This window comes from Camellia sinensis, chromosome 10 (genome assembly GCF_055761805.1).
Source record: "Camellia sinensis isolate YWXY chromosome 10, ASM5576180v1, whole genome shotgun sequence".
Lineage (NCBI taxonomy): Eukaryota > Viridiplantae > Streptophyta > Magnoliopsida > Ericales > Theaceae > Camellia > Camellia sinensis.
The window spans coordinates 24,824,894-24,832,878 of record NC_138970.1 but is presented as its reverse complement, the minus strand read 5'-3'; the positions used below and the strand labels follow the sequence as shown (position 1 = coordinate 24,832,878).

Genomic DNA, 7,985 nt, shown 5'->3' with positions numbered 1-7,985 from the left:
AGATGCACCCGTGTCTATCAACACATTAGCAACCGAGTTGCAAAACAGAAAAGTACCTCTCACTACTGATGGAGCTGGCACTAAATCCTGCGCGGTAACAGCATACACGCGCCCCGTAGGCCCCTGGTCTACCTGCTCACCTCTCGGAACAAAAGACTGCTGCACAGACTGGGATGACGAAGCTCCCGGATTGGCCCTCGAGGCTTGCACAGACTGAGCTGGCTGAAAACCTTGCGTCTGCCTAGAACCAGACGCTCCCGAAGTGGCACTCAACTGCGGGCAAAACCTCTTCAGGTGCCCAGGCTGCCCACACTGATAACAAGACAAGGGCTGCCCCCTGCCCAAACTCTGACTCTGCGGTCTAGCTGAAGAAAGAAGCAGCTCTCTGACCCCCACCCTTCTGCGGGCAAACAGAAACCTTGTGACCCAGCTGGCCACACTTGTAACAAGTGAATTCCCCCTGACTGCCTCTTCCTGAGCCTACACTCGGCACTGGAAAGGTCGATCTAGAGACTGCACCCTGAGACTGCTGAGGGTTAGAACCCCTCTGCCTCCTGCCATCACCCTGACCATCCTGGCTCCTCTTGGAGCCTCTCTGCCCCCTCATCCTCCTCCTGCATCATGAGCTCCATATGAGCTGTAGCATCTACCAGGTGTCTATACTCTCGAATGTAAGACCCACCAACTCTCAACTTGAGGCCCCGCCTCAACTTCCGCTCAAACTCATAGCAACGGCGTTCCTCAGACGCCACCAGTTCAGGTGCGAACCTGGACAAACTGGTGAAAGTAGCCTCAAACTCGGCCACTGACAAGCCCTGCTGATTAAACCGGCTAAACTGATCCCTCAGCTTCTCCCTAGCTGCTACAGACAAAAACCTCTCCTGAAAAGCATTCACAAACGCCTCCCAAGTACCACCCACACGAGCCTTCTCATACTTTCACCATTGACCCGCATCTCCCTTCAGTTGAAAGGATGCCAAGGTCACTTTCAGTGCTCCATCCTCGATGCCAAGCATCTCGAACGTCTTACTCATTTGCTCTAGCCACTCATCCGCTTTCAGTGGCTCCTTCGGATCCCCGACAAACTCATCCGGATTAGACCGGAAAAACTCCCTCTTCAAGAAAGAAGGCCCTGCCTCAGCTACCTGATTCCCAGCTTTAAGAATACCCAAAGCTCCTGCTATCTCTCTGGCCAAGGCACCCATAGCCTGCTGACCTACTGGCTCGGCCACATTGGCCTGGCCAACTCTCTCCTGCACTGCCGGAATCTCACCCGGTAACGATACTTCCTACCTCGCAGGTCTACCACGCCTAGCACCTCTTCCTCGTCCTGACATCCTAATAAAGGTAATACAGAACGTTAGCACATTCATACATGTGCCGAAACTAAACGCACTCGTCCTAATGCATGGACAACTGTAATTCACTCCACGTAAGCACATAAACACATAAGCACTTACGAATTTCATTTCCGGATAATGATAGTCCCGAGGCGTTACTAGAGTTCCGGTTAGAAACAGCATTGATCAAGTGCCTTTCCAACAAGACTCCCAGAAACCCAAGGATCCAATCAACATCCTAGAAATTAAATCCCATACCCACATAGTCACATAAGCATGTTAGCATTTAAGCACATAGCATATGATACTACATCTAAGTCTCTATCAAGCGAGACAAACCCATTGTGATACTAATCACTTCCCACGTACCCAAAGTATTCGAACCCGGTACGCTCTGATACCAAGTTGTAACGCCCTCAAAATAATAACATTAAACCCATCAAATAAGACATGCGTTGACATATGAACTAGCCACATTCTTTTATACATTAGAGTTCCATTACATAGGTATTACATGTTAACATCAAAACAAAATGCCCTACGGGCTTACAGCTTTCCAAGTTAACACTTGGTTACAACAAAAGAGCACTAACTCATTTACACATTAAGCCCTTGGCTTGAAGTTACATGTATTACATCAAAAGTTAAGCGGCAAAAGTATGTCCGCCTCTAGCCTCCCAGCTATGTCCTTGGAGGTGGCATGCAACCTGCACCTGAAAATGATATTCCCATATAGGGTGAGCCACAGCCCAGTAGAAATACACTAAACCAACCATGAACAATGTCTAAAATATTAGCAATTGATAGATGGCCAACACTGATACAATCACATAAATCACATATTTATGTCATACGACTATGAGTCCAAGTTTCCTTTCATTTTTCCCTTTTTCAACGGATAGGCATATAAGCACTAACCACATTCTCGACAGATATGTATAACAACAATATCCACATTCCCAGATAAGCAAATAAGCTATATCCACATTCTACAACAGATATGTATAACTACAATATCCACAGATAAGCATATGAGCTATATCTACACATCACAAAGATAAGCATATGAGCTCTATCTTCACTTCTCTAGACAAGCATATGAGCTGTATCTACGGAGTTCATCCCCTATCTTCTCCCAACACTAACCGGTTTAGAGGTACATCCCCTATCTTCCCCTAAACCGCGGAGTACATCCCCTATCTCCTCCTCTATACATAACGTATACAAACACAATGGTTCTATATACAACCACTCAATACATACAGTTAATGTATTCTATCAACCGTCAAGTCCCATGACACATTCCATTGATTAGTTTCCGTTTGCCTAATCATCATGCATTGTCTACAACAATCACGACTATCCTCCACCGATAGCCCAAAGCAGTTATTTCTATACAGAAAATAAATGCACAATGGATATTCAATCAACATTTCACTTCCTCATTCCTCACAATTAATTATCCCAATTAATTAAACAATGTAATTAGGTCAATTCCCATAATTAACATTTCAACCCTTAGGTCCCATTTTCATTAATGGTTTAACATTTATTCCATTTCTCTATGCCAAACATGCATCTAGGTTTATTATGAATAAAACCCCAACTTTTGTAAAATTGCACAAAAATCCCAAACTTTCACAAAATTACCAAACCAACCCCAACATCTCAAAATACCAAAATTTAAAGACAAAATCCATAGAGAGGAGTAGGATATCCCTACCTCAAATTCGGAGTCCCAAAGGAGAAGACGACAAAACCCAACGTGCTCCAAAACCCGAGATTTTCAGATTAAAATGTAGCCCTCGACGATCAACAACTTTTTTGTAAAGGCCAAAGGTGAGCAAATCATTCCTACTAGATCAAAACCTAGAGAGAAGGTAGAGTCTAGAGTGAGAGGCTCAACAATGGTGTTTTTGGAAAAGTAGGAGAGAGAAGAGAAAGTAAAAAGTGATTTGAAAAGTCACAAATTTCGGGACTTAAACCCAGTCTCCCGCTCGAGCGTAAAACACCCCGCTCGAGCGTCACTCACAGACTCCCGCTCGAGCGTCCAAACTTCCGCTAGAGCGCCGGATGCACTCTCCCAGCATTTATGCAGAACCAGGCCTCTGCTCGAGCTTCCAACTCTACGTTCGAGCGGCACTCAGACAACCCCGCTCGAGCGGCCAATACCACGCTCGAGCGTACAACGCTCCACAGGAAAATACTGAATGGGTGTAATCTCCGCTCGAGCGCCAAAACCCCCGCTCGAGCGTACAGGCCAAAACCTGGGCAACTAGTTTTGGTTTCTAAACTCAACCAACCGGTAACAAACCTGCCCAACACATCCTATAACTCAATTACGAAGTAAAAAGGATGTAAACAAAATAATAAACAACTACCAACATCCACGGACACATGTCCGGATCACTGTACAACAAGGGTAAACCCGGGATCGCTATAATAAAAACCTAGGCTTAGGCGCCCATAGGATTGTTTGACAAAAAGGCATTATTCATTTCTATTCAACTTACTAAACCATCAAGCGCATCACTAATCACTGGAATGCTCAGCTGAAGAACTCTACATGCTCAATTTTGTTTTTCAAAAATAGATGCAATCAACCATGATTTAGTCGCCCTTTTAATGAAAGAACATTTCATTTAGTAGGTCACACATGTATGCAAGATATAGAGAGAGACATCACTATGATATACCTTTACACAAAAATTGTACCATTCAAATATAGTATATTTGTTGTGTGATTCTAAAAAGAAAAGGACTGTTTTTTTTCATTTATTTTTTTTTTTTTGAATATCTAGAGTTCCTAATTAAAAGAAAAACTTGAAAGACTTGGCATTTTAACATTTATGTGTAATATGGCAAGAGAGTTTATAATTTTTTTTTTTGGCACCTTTTTAAGGAAGTATAGTATTCTATGTTGTATTTCAAAACATTCTGGTCAATGTATATATGTGTGTATTACTTTAGTTGTCTTCATGAAAAAAAAAATGTATTAAACTTACAAGTATTTAACTTAACGCAAGTACTTAACATAACCCGTTTTACTTTGAATCAAATTCACCAAGTATTTAACTTAACCCACAAAAATGTATTTAACATTTTGTTATGAAAAACTAAAAAAAAAAAATTGTACCATTCAAATGTAGTATATTTGTTGTGTGATTCTAAAAAGAAAGGGACTTCATTTTTTTTTTTTTTTTTTTGAATGAATATCTAGAGTTCCTAATTAAAAGAAAATTTTGAAAGACTTGGCATTTTAACATTTATGTGTAATATGGCAAAAGTGTTTATGATTTTTTTTTTGGCACCTTTTTAAGGGAGTATAGTATTCTATGTTGTATTTCAAAATATTCTGGTCAATGTATTATGTGTGTATTACTTTAGTTGTCTTCATGAAAAAAAATGTATTAAACTTATAAGTATTTAACTTAACGCAAGTATTTAACATAATCCGTTTTACTTTGAATCAAATTCACCAAGTATTTAACTTAACCGACAAAAATGTATTTAACATTTTGTTATAAAAAAATTTTAAAAAAAATTTATACCGTTCAAATGTAGTATATTTGTTATGTGATTCTAAAAACAAAGGGACTGTTTTTTTCATTTTCTTTTTTTTTTTTTTGAATATCTAGAGTTCCTAATTAAAAGAAAATTTTGAAAGACTTGGAATTTTAACATTTATGCGTAATATGGCAAGAGAGTTTATGTTTTTTTTTTCTTGCATTTTTTTAAGGGAATATAATATTCTATGTTGTATTTCAAAAATTCTGGTCAATGTATATGTGTGCGTATTACTTTAGTTGTCTTCATGAAAAAAAAATGTATTAAACTTACAAGTATTTAACTTAACGCAAGTATTTAACATAATCCGTTTTGTTTTGAATCAAATTCACCAAGTATTTAACTTAACCAAAAAAAATGTATTTAACATTTTGTTATAAAAAATTTTTAAAAAAAAATTGTACCATTCTAAACAGAGAAGGCACGTGCCTCTGGTATCTGTTGAATTATTTTTTTTGGCATAAATTTGTGATTATGATTATAATGGGTTTTGATTTTGATTTGAATTTCATCTCTATAAAATTGAAGTCAGTTAGAAAAGAGAAGAGTTCAAATTTGGACAATTGTTGTACTCCGATTTTAATTTTATCATTTTAATGTGATTGTTAAAATACATCTATTCTAAACGTTGGGTTGGCCTTTTTCTTTTTCTTAGAAGTTTATATTTTTATTTATTTCTTCTCCTCTTGATTGTAACCCGTTAAGTATTTTCTATTCATGACAGTTATTTATTTAAATAAAATTTTGAATTTTATTATTCGATTTGGTAGCAACAGATTTGGAAATAACATTTCATTGCCAATGAAATCCATGTTAACTTTTATTATTGCTAATTTTTTGTTTCTTTGTGTCTAAAATTATATAACCAAACATTTTTAGGTTGAAGTACAACAGTTATGAACAATATCACTATTTTTGGTCAAGTAGGTTTTTTTTCTTCATTTTCTCTTCATATAAATTTACGTACCTCTCTTATAAATTTAAGTACAACAGTTATGGGCAATATCACTATTCTAATTATTTTTTTTCCTCATACTTTATAGGTGGATGGGGACTTACACCGAACCGTAATATCACCTCTCTTTACTAATTTTCTTATTTATGTGTGTAAAGTCTTATTTATGTGTATAAAGTTTTCCTCATACTCTAAAGTTTTTGTATATATAGGTTCGATTTCTTCAAGAAAGAAATGTTAATGTTGTTATTCGCGATAAGCGTGACCTTAATACTATTCGCATTCATGAGGTAAGCCTAAAAGTCACTTGAACATTGGACATATATTTTCTTATCATTTTAAAAATAATTTATAAATATATTCTACTTATTTTTTATAGGCAAAGGCAAAGGAAAAAGACAAAGCAATATCAAAGGAAACAAAAAAAGCTATTCCTTATGACAAAGGAAAGGAAAATGCACATCCCATGGTATGGTTTCTCAACAATTTTTAAAAGTTTCTTTTTCGAATATTAAATAGAGTTTTTTAGGAATTGCATAGTGTCATATACTCTTTTTTAAGTACATTTTTTAAAAGTTTCTTTTTCAAAAATTTATTCAATTCTTTTTATTGAATGTGAAATGTTTTTCTGAAGCATGTTAAAGTAAGCATTTGTATGACACGCTAATGCATTTGTATGAACATTAATTTGAATTTTTAATATGTTTGTCTATTTGTATGATAAAAATATGTTGCATTTGTACAATATGTTGCATCTACAACATCGCATAATAAAAATATAATAGAAGAAAACGAAAAAGGAAAATAAGAAGAAAGAACAAATATGTGATGAAAAGAAAACTACTTAATATAATTTTTTTTAATTTTTATTTTTCTTATAAGAAGTTCTTAAGGAAAGAGGAAAAATACAAAAATACATTTTAATATAACAGAAACAACAAAAGGAGTGAAAATGAAAGTACAAAACATTACACGCTAATATTCACATTTTACGTACCCATTGATCTAATATTTACCTTTTCAACGTACATTTTGTAAAGAGATGGGTAGTGTCTTTAAACCAATAAGTGCGTGCATAGTGAGTTTGCAGTTTTGTGTGCTTAATGTGTTTTCAAATTATTTTTCCCTTCCTTTTTAAATTTTATCAATACATGCATTGGTTCTTATATGACTAACAACTTAACCGAGTGAAGACGAAAAGTTAGTTAAAAGGAAGAAAAAATACATGATGAAAGGGAGGCAAGTTAGTTAATCTTCACATTTTATGCACCTTCTTATATAATATTCTCATTTTAGGCACACAATGATAATGTGTTATCAAAAGCTGCATTGGCCCAACGTGCACGGCGAGAACGTGAAAAAAATCAAAAGCCATGTTCTGCATACCAATTGGGACAACGCCTGCGACGAGAACGAGAAAGAGAAAGATCAAAGGAATGTATTAACCCAAGACAATCTTCTTTAACACCAAATTGGTAAAAGAAAAAGAATTTTTTACCCAAGACAATCTTGAATTTTTTACTCTTAATATTACCACTTTATTATATAGATTTTAATTTGTTCACAATCTATTTCTGTAGGCCTCCTCCTACAACTCCATCTAGAAATGTTGGTGTGGTCATCCGTGATGAGCACGACCTAAAGGCACTCCGTGTTCGTGCGGTAAGTACAAAATCAAGTCAAACATTGTATGTATTTTATTTATATAAGATTATATAAGATTTTTTTAATCTTTTGAATATTTTATTTATATTTGTTAGGCAAAAGAAGAAGAAAAGGTCAACGCAATGTCTAAAGGAAAAGAAAAGATGGCCCCTTCCGGCAAGAGAATGACAAATGCATGTCAAGTGGTATATATTCTTTTTTAAAAATATGATGCAAAACTAATCAAAATTTTGAATAGTTAAAAGATATGAGTGTATAACATGAATTTATTGTTTTATGTTGTTTTTGTAGAATGATTGTAATATGTTTTCTTGTAACTTGCTATTATTTGTATGTGTTTTTCAAATTTATTTATTTTTATTTTGCATGGATACATGTGCATTTATAATGTATCATCCATAAGTTGCTACTTATATAAAGAGAATAGGAAAAAAGAAACAAAAGAATAAAGGAAAAAT

General features: G+C 35.6%; 1 long non-coding RNA gene across 1 annotated transcript; it reads left to right on the top strand.

The window, feature by feature from the left end:
- The first annotated feature begins 6,073 nt into the window (after positions 1 to 6,073).
- On the top strand, positions 6,074 to 7,332 carry LOC145801583 (uncharacterized). Its single transcript, XR_014343198.1, has 3 exons — positions 6,074 to 6,152; positions 6,242 to 6,331; positions 7,159 to 7,332. It is a non-coding gene; the product is annotated as an uncharacterized LOC145801583 (long non-coding RNA).
- Positions 7,333 to 7,985: the final 653 nt, after the last annotated feature.